This window comes from Maniola hyperantus, chromosome 3 (assembly GCF_902806685.2).
Source record: "Maniola hyperantus chromosome 3, iAphHyp1.2, whole genome shotgun sequence".
NCBI lineage: Eukaryota > Metazoa > Arthropoda > Insecta > Lepidoptera > Nymphalidae > Maniola > Maniola hyperantus.
In genome coordinates this window covers 4864906-4880531 of record NC_048538.1, presented here as the reverse complement: position 1 = coordinate 4880531, position 15626 = coordinate 4864906, and positions in this window count along the sequence as shown.

Genomic DNA, 15626 nt, shown 5'->3' with positions numbered 1-15626 from the left:
TGGGCACTTTTAACGTCACAGAGAATTTTGTAGAAGAAAGAGGTAGGTACTCCAGTCTAGTGGCTCTTTTATATACTTAACATCATTTCGATTGGCAATATAATTCACGAAACAGTATGAAAGCTGATTTTCATCTCGTGGCACTTGACAAAGTAAAAAGGCATATTTGAGATTGCCCGAAATGAATTTTTTATCAAATCAACAGGTACCTACTCAATATTTGGTATCCGAAAGATCTGAAATATTTCAGTTGATAAGAATAAATTCCATATATTTTATATTAGAAGAATGTAGACTACCTCAGTTTACAGATTTTGTCCGCAAAGAATTTTCGTTTTCGCAATTCAAAAATTTAAAAACGTCTTTGGCATGCCTAAATCTTCTGCAGTTTTCAAAACAAACAATAACCGAACCTATTGCTTTAATTTTCCTTTTAGTAACTAGCAACAGACTTAGCTAGGAGCACAGAATATATACCTAGGAGGTAGATGCTAGTTGAAACCCCATTGGTATTTCAGTCCACTCCTAGACTACCTTGTCGAAGCGATTGACTTAACTCTATAGATATCTCGAACCAGTTCTAAAGGCAAACCACGGAAAATCAGGGACGGATAAGTCCATTCCTTCAGTAACATGGCAGATTTCCACGCGAACTTAGCATTACGGTTTGATAATTATACAAATTAACAAATTTCGTCAGAGTCTAACTATCACTCTTATTTGTTTGGAAACCTAAAATACGCTTTCAGACTTTTCGAATATCTCCTAATTTATTCTTTACTAGCTGATACCCGCTACTTCGTACGCGTTGATTTAGGTTTTTAAAAATCCCGCGGGAACTCTTTGATTTCCCGCTCTCTCTCTCCAAGTCTCTAAGCACTGATAGGTGCTAAGCGTTGTTTGCGAGCTCATCCGCAAATACTATCTGTGTTTTTCCATATTTCCACTCGGTAAAGTGAATCTTGACGCAAAAGATCAACTTGAAAAAAAATTATAGTAAGTAGAACTGAATGCCGTGACATCGTTCACGTGGAATTAAGTTTTAAAAATCCCATGGGGATACTATGATTTTCCCGGATGAAACGTAGTTCTTAGATGCCTTTCATCAAGATCGGTTCAGCGGTTGAGCTGTAAAAAAGATAGCCTAGACAGGCAAGATACACTTCCGCGTTTATAATATTTGTAGAGGAAAACAAACCTACTGACAAGAACTTCTAAAATTATCTGAGAGCACCTACTTTATATGTGACTAGCTTATACTCTCGACTTGGTCCGCGTAGACTACACAAATCCCAAACCCTTATTTCACCCCCTTAGGGGTTAAATTTTCAAAAATTCTCTCTTAGCAAATGCCTACTACCTCATAATAGCTATCGGCATGCCAAATTTCAGGCCCATCTGTCCAGTAGTTTAAGCTGTGCGTTGATAGATCAGTCAGTCAGTCAGTCACCTTTTCCTTTTATATATTAAAAAAAGAAGATGCCTAGAAATTAATCAGAATTCGTAAACAAAATATTTGGGAAAACGTTTCACACAGCGGCAGTCTAAATCTAATGCGCCTATGCCTATAAAAGTAGGTCAAGCAAGGTAGTTAGGTGCATCTCAATAAAATAAATTATTTGATTATATGAAAAAAAAATGTACAAACGAATATCAATAGCGTAGGTGTAAATTAGAGTAATTTTTGTGTTACCTTTTTTATACCGCGTACTACTATACCGACACAAACATAAACATGTAATTACCTTGTTGCCATAGAAAACTTCGTCTAAAACTTCACCCGTGTAATTACCGTAGCTTTTTCGAGGTTAATAAACACCCCGTTTGATACGTGTAGCCCTCTGAATAATAGATTTAGAAGTCCCGTCTTAATTACGAAAGTAATGTAGAGAGTTCTCGGACCTTCTTTAATATTACGTAGAAATAGTTAGTATATTCCGTGATATTACCGTTATAATTAAGTTATAAAAAGAACTGAATTTTCTGAACTGATTTCAGGAGGAAAAGGACTTGACCGCTGCATAGTTCCTGTTGGAGCCGCCATATTTAAGAAAAGATTAGACATTCTCGTAAATAAAGTAAGGTTAGCTTATTCAACTAAGGATCGTGAGGTCCCGGGTTCGAGACCTGGGTCGGGCCAAAGAAGTCGTAAGTGACACCAACCCGCAGAGTGGAGTGGACCCGGGGCGCGGCATATTTCTTGAAAACCTTTTCCTTCGCCTAAAGCCGCGTGCCTCCCACGCGGCTCGCCGATGGCGCCCCCAGATCCTGTTAATCTCCTTCGTGTTTGTTTCCAGTAGATATATATATATATATATACATATTTCAACCGTGTGTCAACGTAAATATAAAAGGGAGCTTAAGTTGTTATCAAAAACGCCATCTTTTCTTTAAACCGTCTGTATGGCCTAGCCGCTGGTACCTTGCTCATTTAAACGAGACAGATTTACCTGTCTGACATCAATATGTCTCGGTTTAAATCTGTAAAGTTTGATAAAGTCAAAGTACAGTATAATTTCCTTTTGGACGACCCAAGTCTACACGATCGTCCCCCATCATCTCTCGGTAAGTAATACATATTGTGATCATTTTAGCGGAAGAAAAAAGGATAATTGTATCAACAGAGCCTGTGATAAAACAGACGCCTAAGCCGAAGCAAGTCATAATGTATCATATGGAACCGTGGGACATAAGTCTCTATTATTTTTATAGCAAAGAAATGTGTGGTGACAAGATGTTCTAAGTACGTCGTATTTTTGTAACATATTTTCAGAGAAAACAAGAGTTCATTGTATATTAATTATGAGAATATCAACATTGCTTTTATTTTGCCTTGGTTATTTCTATTTTTAAAGCCGTATAACTTCCTTTTGCTTCTCCGACTTGTGATTTTCCTGGTATTCATATCATTAAATGTTATTTTCAAATATTTTTATGATACTTTTTTGTTTTAAAATCTGACGATGGTTTTTTCACGGGTGAACTTCAACTAGCCTTTTCCTATTTTGAAACGATACTGACTTTTGCTGAAAATGCGCTGACCTTACACGAGCACTTGCCTTAGTTGCTTAATAACATATAATAATTATAAGATAACATATATTTGAAATGTCCTAAAGAAACAAAAGAATATCGGCAAAGTTCATACAAAATTTTATCTTGAATGCGTCTATGTAGGAAAAATATTAACACCACAGGGGGTCCATTACTTAAACATAATCACCAAGATTTTTCATTTCAGGATTCATTGGTCTCATTGCTCAGTGCCAACAAAGTGACGTATTTAGCATTAGTCTTAATGAACTTGGTATAGTAGTAAGTAAGTACATGACAGGTCGAGATCACAATCGGGGTATGAGATGGGGTGAGGGGGACGCCCCGCACACCCGCACGTCACCCGCGCTATCCTGCACCGGGTTAGCGCGAGAGTTGTGCGGGTGTGCGGGGCGTCCCCACCCCGATTTCCATCTTGACCTGTTGCGTACTATACAATTTTATGTGACTTCTAATGCGATATGGCATCGCTATAAGTATGCCGAGGATATATTTTATCAATAAATCAATTTTGTGTAAACTGCGCTACGAATTCCAACTCATTAGATATTCATGACAAGTTGTCTCAGAATACATAATAGCTACTGTCCACATAAACCGTGTGGACGAATCATTTATCAACATCGATTAATTTCAATATACAACTGAAAAACACTCGCAAAATCAATGTAGGTATGCAATAAATGAATCTTAACCTTGACTTTGAAAGTACACAAATGAATCCTAAGACAAACGTAGCCGTTAGTACTTTTATATATTTTGTGACTTAACCAAGAAAAAACCGCTTGTACTAAAAAAGGGAAAACAAATAATACCGCTCCGTCGTCGTTGCGCGTTGGTAAGAAAATAGAGGCTTAAGTTTCTTTGAGGCCGCTTGTGCCATAATGAGCTCAGGGGAAAACGATTTTATTATTTTTATACGAGAGGGAAATACTGAGAGAAAAACTATTGAAAAGCCCAATTACATAGGGATGAGTTGACAGCTTGTTTATTTCCTACTGAGACAAAAATAACTAGGTTTGTTAATATTTTAGTTTAAAAATAAATACCTACTTGCGAGGTTGGAATCCGTAACTCCTGCTAATGTTTAAACCACTAGGCACGTGAATGAGTAATTGCCATAATTTAGCAAAGTAATTGCCGATCGATACCGAGCTTCTTGAATAAAACATGTTATGAGGAAGAAGTGTCTACGAACTAAGTATACCTGACTATACCTACACAGTGCGATAACGGTGATTAAGTAAAGTAAAATATGCTTTATTGTACACCAAAACAAAAACAATAGACATAATATAACAAAGGTAGCATGTACAATAGGCGGCGCTAAAATAGCGATCTCTTCCAGGCAACCTTAGGGTAGAGGATATTATAAAAATTAAAGAAAGCGGAAGGGGTGTACTAATTAAATAATGTAAATACACATAATATACGTATGTATATATATATATATATATATATATATATATATATATATAAAAAAATACAAGTAAGTAAGAGAGGAATGTCTACAGATAAATGGAATAAAAAGTAAAAATAAATAAATAAACACATCAAATGGAGGATAAATAAAATAGCTTCAATTTTGTTTTAAAAATTAGTAGGTACTATCGTTAGTGTAGGGAAATGAGTTCTAATCCCGGAAATATCATCTCACATTAATTTATGACTGATTTCGGACTAATCGCCCAATACTAAGAGATATATTTTATCTTTTTCTAAATATATAAAAGAAAAACGTGACTGACTGACTGTCTGATCTATCAACGCATAGCTCAAACTACTGGATGGATGGAAATTTGGCATGCAGATAGCATTATGACGTAGACATCCGCTAAGAAAGGATTTTTGAAAATTCAATACCCAAATTAATAATATGGGGGTTTAAACTTGTTTGTGTCGTCCATACGGACGAAGTCGCGGGCATAAGCTAGTTATTTAATAATACGAAATGTATACTGTATTAAAATCTATTATCTTTTTTAGGGTTCCGTACCTCAAAAGGAAAAACAGAACCCTTATACGATCACTTTGTTGTCTGTCTGTCTGTCAAGAAACCTACAGGGTACTTCCCGTTGACCTAGAATCATGAAATTTGGCAGGTAGGTAGATCTTAGCAGACATTAGGGGAAAAATCTGAAAACCGTGAATTTGTGGTTACATCACACACAAAAAAATAGTCCTAGGATTCGGTACTTTCAAGATTCAACATTCAAACAAAGGGGTTTTAATCTATGACCCTTTGAATGTAAGTCTGCTTTCGTTAAGATATTAAAGGCTTTTAAAACCTATATTAAGTATAAATGTGACAGTACGAGGCTTTTAAAACCTTTATATTATAAATGTGGTAAGTATGTGTGCAGGTTTGTCCTTATTTCGCTGAACAACGGGACGATATGATATTATGCTTGGCTACCTTTAACCCCACATATAGGAATAACTCTTCGTACGACATAGGTACTCGTGTATATATTGTAAAATAACTCGGTGTAAAATATATTATGTGGAAATCTATTGTGGGGTGGGGCCGCATGATTAAAAAGGTAGAACAATTATTATAAAAGAGGCGTTCTTTTAGTTGAATTTGTTTTGTAACATTATAAGTACCTACTTGTACAAATTAAAAAGTTTGGAACTCTCCATTGCTATCATTATATTAAAGGAGTTTTAGGTTGAGTTAGTAGTCACCTTTCTTGCCTTTCTACTATCGTACCGCAAGGCATCGCCAAGGTCTGCATTCGTACGTAAGTAGTCGAAATTCCACCGATACGTACGAAGCGATTGGCCTCCACATTTCTGATTCGAATCGCTAAGATTTGAAACACCCTTCCAGCATCAGTTTTCCCGTCCAATCATAATCCTTACCTTCAAGTCAAGAGTGTCATTTGATCGATATATTTAATTTATCTTGATTCTTGATAAAACAAAACAACCTCATAATGGCATTTACTAGAAAGTCAATATAGTAAGTACGTTATAGTATCTATGTTGTGTTGTTCGAGTTAAGAATAAAGAAAGATTGATGTCTTGACGTCTTTGATAGTGATATTAATTTATGCAATTTGTTCGTTTTTGTATGTCAATAAATTGAATGAGGCTGAGTTTACGATAATTAAGCATATTGATGTTGTTGCATTTGTCTCCATCGATCATGTGGTATAGAAAGTTCATTTGAAACTCTTTGTTATTATTGAACACTACACTAAAAAAAATACACGAAGAGCATGTTTCATCGCCGCGTTTATCTAACGGATAAATAAAAATATGACATTTTGACAGATTCCCTATACAAAAACTGACATAATGTCAAAATTATTCGTGAGATAAAGTTTTGCTGGAGATTGTGAAAAGGGCCCTTCGTACTTCTAAATAATCATTGAAAATAACTTTTAATTCGATATTAAACATGCCGCAGCAGTACATCTACTTACGCCAAGATATTCTAATTGCATATTATTAGAAAAGATCATTGTACAGGCGACACATACGGACAACGGGATTGTAAAAGGAAGTATTGTTCTTATATTATAACCTAAGGGCAAAAGGCAAATTCTCTGTATTCTCTCTTATGGTCTCAGTTTTGCATTATATCATACCTACATGAAATACTTTACGAAATGTCTTTTTTTTTTTATTCAGATACAAGTTAGCCCTTGACTGCAATCTCACCAGATGGTAAGTGACGATGCAGTCTAAGGTGGGAGCGGGCTAACCTGGAAGGAGTATGGCAGTTTTTATTAAACCCATACACCTTTGGTTTCTACACGGCATCGTACCGGAACGCTAAATCGCTTGGCGGCACGTGGCTTTGCCGGTAGGGTGGTAACTAGCCACGGCCGAGGCCTCCCACCAGACCAGACCAGAAATTTAGAAATTATAAAATTCCAAATCCCTGCCAGGAATCAAACCCGGGACCTCCCACTAATAAGACCACAGCGCTTACCACTGCGCCAGGGAGGTCGTCAAATAATAAGTAGGTACGTATATAGGTTTTGTTACATAGTAGGGGTACATACTTACATACATGTCTACTGCTACTACGAGCGGTACTAAATACTAATTACCATAATATACCATAATGACCGCGTTCGTCTTATTTCGTTCGTCGCTAATAAGAGGGTGTTGTGATGTCACAGGTGTGATTATAGTTCCAACGTATTCGTAAGGCGCTCTCACACTACTCCAGCCATGTCCTAAATCCAGCATCTTGAAGGTAACATTGAAGTGTAAATCTGTGCTTTTATATGAACAGCTAAATGACGCGATTTGATAACTCCAACGTATTTATGGCCAGTGAAAGGTTTAAATTCCTATACTTATTTTAAATCATGTAAGGTCTAATGTGACTCGGCCCTCGAGTCATCATCATCATCATCATGAACCCATTTCCGGCCCACTACTTACTCAGAATGAGAAGAGCTTAGGCCAAAGTCCAGTTAGAGAACATTATGGAGTACTCTCAGGCATGCAGGTTTTCTTGCAATGTTAAAACAAATGATATTTAATTGCTTAAAACGCACATATTACTCCGTGCCCGTAATCGAACTCCCGACCTCTTGAGTAGGAGGCGGACGTCTTAACCGCTAGACTATCACGGCGCTTATATAATAATAATATGTATTACATTTCACTAACTATGTATCTCATACAAAGTCTGTAAGTAGGCTAATAATGATTACCTACCTATTACCTATTCACCTAGCGATCGAATAAATCGGTTTTATTACAGGGAATTTATATCAAAAGTAAAGGCAGTAAAATCTATCACAAATGGACAACTGTGGTCAATTATCATAAAATTCCACTTTCCCTAACCCAGTTTCGAAAGCTAATGTAAATTCTGTAGATTTCCAAGTTGTAATACAAAAGATTAACACTTACCATAGCGAATAGACTTTAGACCGTTTCGACCTATGAAAACATTTTGCGTGATACAAAATTGAAAGATAACATCGTATAGTCAAAATTAAAATTTAATTTTGACCCGATGTTATCTTAAACACAAAATCATCACGCAAAGTGTAAAATCGAATATTTAATTTTTGCTTCAGAAAACCGAACAATTAATTTTTATTCCATAAGAGGTGACCAAAAGATTTATGCTAACACGAGGCGGGCACGAGGCGTGTGGCATCTGTGCACGGACACGGCACGATAAACTGCTTCATTTATCGTGATGTTTTGAATCCGTGTCTCGTCCGCGCCTCGTACGTGGCACGGCTCCTGCCCGCCAACTAGTAGTCTGCCTTCAATTTGATAAGTTGGGGGTTCAATCCTGTTCGATCACGGGCACCTCTAACTTTTCGGAGCTATGTAAATTAAATATCACTTTTTTAACGGTTAAGGAAAACATCGCGAGGAAACTTGCATGCCTGAGAGAGAGAGAAAGTCAACAAAGGTGTGTGAAGTACTGCCAATCCGCATTGGGCCTTCTTGGCGGACCTTGGCCTAAGCCCTTTCATTCTGAGAGCTGAGCATCCTGAGCTGAGTGTATGGAACCTAAATATATAAATTACGTACCTAATTAGGTATATAACACTATATACCACCTTGGATAAGTTTTGAAATTATCTACAATTCCACAAACCAATAGTAGAATAATTGAATAAATTAAAATGCCAGCGTTATCCTGAAATGTTTTGATAAAACTTCTCTCAGTGGCAAGTACTTCCACTTAATGATTATATAGCTTGAATAGTGCTTGAATATTTAAAATGGAAAGTAAAGATTATTACACACCACACTATTGATGTTTGTGCATCATATTGTCATGACTCTCCTTATGAATATGCATGTAACGATTGTACACAATGAAGCAGTGTTTCTATTGCGCTGAATTAAAGGAGTGACAACACTATTGTCCGATTTAGATAAGACTTTCACAGATCAAAGGTAGGTAGAAAACTATGACAGGAGTGACCTAGGCAACTCACATACTTAAAAAAACAATCCATCTGCTCCCCACCATCTTCTTCAGGTCATCAGTCCAGCGGGCTGGAGGTCGTCCCACACTAAGCTTACCGGTACGCGGTCTCCACTCCAGAACACGTCTGCCCCATCGGCCGTCGGTTCTGCGACAGACATGACCTGCCCATTGCCACTTCAGCTTGCTAATCCTTTGAGCTATGTCGGTCACTTTTGTTCTTCTGCGAATTTCACTACACGTTTATGCCTCGACCTTTCCAGTCCAAAAAAACACGTCTTCTAGGGCAGAGGTGAAAAGTTTTGGTGATATTACATCTCCCTGCCTCACACCTTCGTTCGTATTGGAATCGGATTCGTTTGTTGGTCTTGGACTTGGAATAGATAGCATATTAAAATTTCTCAAGATATCACCCGTATAGTTATTCGGGGTAAGAGGACGCAGTAGGTAAAAGTACGCAGTGCTGGTTACTCAGTGCATGGGTCCCGTTCCCGCACCTGACAACTTTTTTGACAAATAATCATAATATTGTAGTTAACGAAACGTGAACTTATCGACAGATTACGAATAGATTGATTTAGATTTTTAACAGTTATATGGCAGCCTGATCTAGGAATAAATGGCTGTTTATCTTTACAAGATATTTACAATATGGCTGTATTTACATCAATGATTTGTGCTGAAAGAAATACACTCCTAACGGAAATCTCCGCGAGCTTTGTATAATGCTAGTAAATTAAACACAAACTTTATGGTCTCAGACCAGACGAGGTCTATAGACTCGTTATGGTGGAAACGGAACTGGAGCTTGATTCTCGACAGTGGTAATGCTGTGATCGACTTGAAGTGAAGGCATTCCGAACCAGTGGTAGATGCATCCGACTATTCGTAAGTACTTGTAAAAGTTTATACGAATAAAAAAGATTTTTATTTTGTTTTTATTTTATAATGAGGCTCTCGGAGTTCCACAAGCGCAGTAGGATTTTCGCCTGCGTTCCAAAGATTCAAAGATTCAAAGATTCAAAGATTCTTTATTTGCGGAAACATTTTACAACGAGATGTTATTACATAAAATTGTCCAGTAGAAATGTTTCGCCTTAAATATTAGGCATGCAAAACAATTAGTAAACCTAGTAAAACAATAACTATAAGTAATTTGACACACGTTGTCTTTGTCTATGTTAAAATTCAAAATTTAAAAATGTCTAAGTTGAAAAAAATTCGTTAATGTTATATAATGTCTTGTCTATTAAAAAATCATGCAATTTATTCTTAAATTTATTTATATTATTACATTTCCTTATCTCCCCTGGTATCTTATTATATATCTTTACCGCCAAATTCGATTATTGTTCCAAGTCGCAGCTGCGAACAGATAAATGCCATCGTTAAGATGATAGAAGAGGTCGCATACCTCTACAGTTAGTTGTTTTGTTGGCTGGTGGGTAATCCATTGGTTGAGGCTCTCCGCTGCCGCCGCCATGAATGAAATTCGGTTGCATAATATAAGTTTTCGTAATCAGTTACGCTATTGCTTCTCTACATGTAGAGCAAAATAGCCAAATCGCGTGTTGAACACTAAGCGACTCAACCACTTCAATGGGTAAAAAGTTCTGGTTACACCCTGTTTAAGTTTTCAAGCCTTCAGGCTTCAAAACTTAAACAGGGTGTAACCAGAAACCTGGCAAAAACGAAGATAGGTGAAAGTGCTGAGTTTGTTGTGGGCTCTTCTCAGACCTGGGCGCGTTTGGAACCCTCGTAGCTTTAGTTTTAAGTTTGCTTAATAATTATCACCACTATATCTTACAAATCTAACACCATACCAGACCATCAATAAGAGTAATTTATTACCTATTTTGAATAAATCATTTGACTTTTGACTTTTACTAATGATTCCTAATATGATACCACAAAAAAACGCGAAAAAAATATATAAAAAATCCTTTAGTATTGAAAAATTTTACGATATATTGCATATAAACATTTGACTGACGCTACCGGTCAACGAACGTTGCGTAAGTAGGCCACTCGGAGTCAAGGCTGGCATTGATCCCTAGTCTTACACGCCAATCGCCATACATTGCGGGTTTGAAAAATACTAAATCACTACAAAATGAGGCAAATGGTTATTGGTATTGGATTGTCTTTAGGTAGTAAAACAATAACGCTAAGTTTTTACTAGCGTTCTGGTTACATCCTGTATGTCTGTACTTAACTAGCTTAATTCTTAGTAATTAACGTCAAATTCATGATGTATGGTCATATCGCGATTTAAAACGTAACGATTAAATTATACAGCTACATATTTGTCCCTATTATTACCATTATTGAACTTATCTATAGATAATAATATTATATTCTGTGCTATAGCACAGAATATGTCATAATAGTACTAACGTATCTATTGTAGGTAGGTAATAGGTATAGGTCATTCATCATCATTAGCAACCCATCGTCGTGGGCCCACTACTGAACACTGGTCTCCTCTCAGAATGAGACGGGTTTAGTTAGTCTATCCAACGGGGCTAGCCCAGCGGGACCAGCGTGGTTTGACACTGATATCTACATAGACTATTCATAAGCACTTGTAAAAAGTTTACATGAATAAAAAACATTCTATTCTATTCTATTCTAGGTATAAAGGAGAAACTGACTGACCGACATATTACAGTACAGCCCACATTACTTACTGGCTTAAGGAACTTGAGATTTTGCATGTATAGCAGCATATGTATTTCTGTAAAGCAGGCCTCCACTAAGAATGGATTTTGAAAAATTCCAACGAGATAATGCCGTACACGATATAGGCGAAATCGATGTAAAAAGCTATATTATATTACTTAATATTATGTATGTTTTATAATATGTTGTGTAGGGTACATTTTATAGTGTTTATTATTTCAAACTTTCTAGTAGGTAACAGTTAATAAGTACGTAATAAAAACATGCCTCTATAGATAGGTACTTGTACATCACTTAGCTTATATTTATTAGGTAAGTACTTAATAAGTTTACGAGTAGGTATTGTAAAGAGGTAGCTGATGCTCGCAACTGCACCTTGATAAAAAGGAAAGTCTACAAAATCAAATAAGTACTTAACTATTTTGCTACTGGTGAACATGTCTAAAATCCAATTTCAAAATACTTAACAAATCACTAGACCGACAATCATATAAAAGTGAGGGAAGTGGTTCGATGAGGAAAGCTGAGGAATGTGTGGTGGTGCGCTATGCGCTTTTCAAAATACCTATGTCCAGTATTTGACGCACATGGACTAATGAATGGATGAATCAATGAAACCACCAGTTTTTACCATAGTTTTAAATAGCCACGGCTTCGTCCTAGTGGATTAAAGATTTTTTTTAAATCCCGTGGAAATTCTTCGATTTTCCGGAATAAAAAGTAGCCTAGGTCCGTCTCCAGGGTGAAGTTCAAATAAGTAGATAATGCACGTGACTTCATCTACGTGGATTTAGGTTTATAAAAATCCTAACTATTATAAAAAAGAACTAGCCGTAGATAGAAAGACAGATAGACACGTAAGCTTTCGCATTAATAGTATCAGTATTTTATAAAACCAAATTGTTAATGTCCAAAAAGATCATACAAATCGATAAAACCCTGACCAATTTGAATTGTGGATATAAAACTTCTACAGCAGGGGATTCATGTGAATGTGAACAATAGAAAGGGCAGGTACTAAAAATTTATTAGTACATCGGGGCCAGGAACCGTACTATATCGCGGTTACAGGTCACGTAGGTATACCGAATTTATACATTCCACGTCCAATAGAAACACATTTGCACGCAAATATCTGTAGTAGTGTTTCAAAACACGGGAAAAGCCTGAATTTAGAGTGAATTCTGTATACTCTATGAAAGACGTGTGAAATAACATGGAACTCAATGATTTTGCTCTACGTTTTACATAGATCGATGAAGTGACCTAGCTGCCATTGGTAAGTATTTAATCTCAATAGTGTGTAAAAGTGATCAAAATAATTATAGAATATCATTTTGATGACCTCCTTTGTTCAGTTGCTCACTGTAATATCTCGAAACAATGTAAACAATTACGTAATATACTTATGTATGTTACAACTTACAGTTCTCTGAAAGACTATTTGCAGTTGATATCTTCACAAGTTTTTGGAAAGTATAAATGTACAAGATCTTAATTTAAGAAACCTAAAAAGGAATGGACAAAGATCAAGACATCGTGACACGTAAAAGGATGTCGGTTCTTCGGCGTCATGTTAGGAATAAACCCTCGTCAACTTAAAAAAATATACTCTCTTCCAAAATGCTTTCCTGTATTTTTGGGAGCACTCATTTTTATATGTATAAGTCTCGCAAATTGCTAATGCGTCATTGTCTCATTAACATCGAAATGTCGTCATTTTGACGTCAGCCGAAATAAAAATATACCATCATCTCGAAACTTCAGTCTAGAAGTGCTGATGTCACTAAAATGGCTGCAACGCGCATTAGCAATTTGCGGGACTTATACCATGTTTTTTTTTTTAAATATTACAATAAAACTTAAAGCTAGCCTTATCTAATCAATCAAATCGAGGATTTAAGTTTTATTGTAATACCAATGTATTTTTAAAAAAACTTAAGGTGAAACTTGTCAACTTTCTTTCATAACATTTGGCTCGATCCTTATAATTTCGAAACTACAAATAAGTACTGATTACGTAAGTACGAATTAGTAAAAAGTAACAAATCCATACTAATAGTAAATGCGAGATTATGTCTGTCTGTCCGTCGTCTTTTCATGGCCCATTTATTGAACCAATTTTGATGAAATTTGGTATATACCTACCTAGGAGAGATACCTAGCTTGCATACCGGCGACTTTCTACTACTTACGGAAAATCAAAGAGTTCTCACGGAATTTTTAAAAAACTAAATAAATCTAAGTATAATGTCCAAGTTGCGGTTATCATTATTTCGTAAATTATTTCATAAAATTCTGTATAATTGATTTTTTTTACTAGTTTTGCCTGGTTTATTAACCGACTTCGAAAAAGAAGGGAGGAAGGAAATCGATTGATCGTCGTCGTATCTAGATGACAGCTTGACATTTTCATCCGTACAAAGTCATGTGCAAAAGTTAGTAAGGAATAGAACTGCAACTTTTTGATTGTTTGTTGATACAACGCAGATTGATGTAATTATCACTTGAGATTGAGTTTTCGTTTATCTTTTAATCTTGACGCTTTGAATTATTGGTGTTAAGTGAAGCCATTAAAACAACATAATGATTATCTGGTATACTAGCGTTGTGCTTCGTATCTGCCTCTTCATTTTGGCTACTGAATTAACTATTTCCTGAATAATTAGTAAGTACTAAGATCCCGGGCACGCACCTCTAACTTTTCGGAGTTATATGTGCGTTTTAAGTAAATAAATATCACTTGCTTTAACTCGCACAGTTTGCCATTCCAGCACCTTCGGACCCCAAGGCAAAAACCTAAAAAGACGCGAAAATCCTATGCCTTTTTTCAAAATGCGAATATTTACATAAACTGCCTTCATGTTCATGTATAAAGCTCTACCATTTTAAAACATTATCATTATCATGCAGACGCACAAACCAACATGACCTTTGCATTATTACACGCATAATGCAGATGTACTTATCAACAATATAAAAAATGAAATCATTGATCAAGACCTTTTATAAGTGAAAGCAAGCCAGAGGCGTTTTTAAACAAGTTTCTTTTTGGCAGTGTAAACTTTATATTGTGCCTACTTACGAAACGTTAATGGACAATCATTAAATTGGAACCGGTCGAGTGCAAAAGTGCATCATGCAAAGAGGTTCCGTACCATTTTACTGGTAAGTGAGGGGATTAATAATGAGGAGCTTATTCAGCTTCAAAAGTTAAATAAATAAATTGATTAGCCGGCGAACAAAAGGATGTAATCGTCATCCTCATCATCAACCGTTAGACTTCCGCTGGACATAGGTATCTTATAGGGACTTTCACACACTACGAACTTGTGCCCCTGAATCCAGCGGCTGCCTGCGAGCTCAAGCGAGTGCTTGATCTTGTCTGTCCACCTAGTGGGAGTCTTCCAACACTGCGCTTTCCGATGCGAGGTCCAAATTAACTTATTTAGGTTGGCTGTTTTTTAGGTCGTAATCTTCAAGTTAGATTACAATTAACAGTTAGTTGCCAATTATTAAAATTATTCAGAATTCTGCTACTTGTATTAGGGTGTGGAAATCTCTATAAAAAGGGCATAGAGGCACGTCAACACCATGCCCTGAGGACCAATAGATTATGAGGGGCCTACCTATTGTTAGGATAACTTTATAAAAATACTTTACGTATTTCGAGGTAAAAATGTTTAGCTCAGATTTTTCTATGCAGTAAAGTGAAATGAAAAAATTATATATATATATATATATATATATTTTTAAACTAAAAAAATCCATAGAAAAGATCGCGTTACGAGTTTCCTATTGAAATTTGACCTTGGTGCTAACACGAACACAAAGGTGTAAACGAAAGGTATAGTTGGGTAATACATATTTAACATAGAAAAAAAAATTTAGTTATAATTCATAATATTAAGTGAGTATATTTCTATTATGTTGAACATAACATACTGTAACGTTTTATTTTAACTTT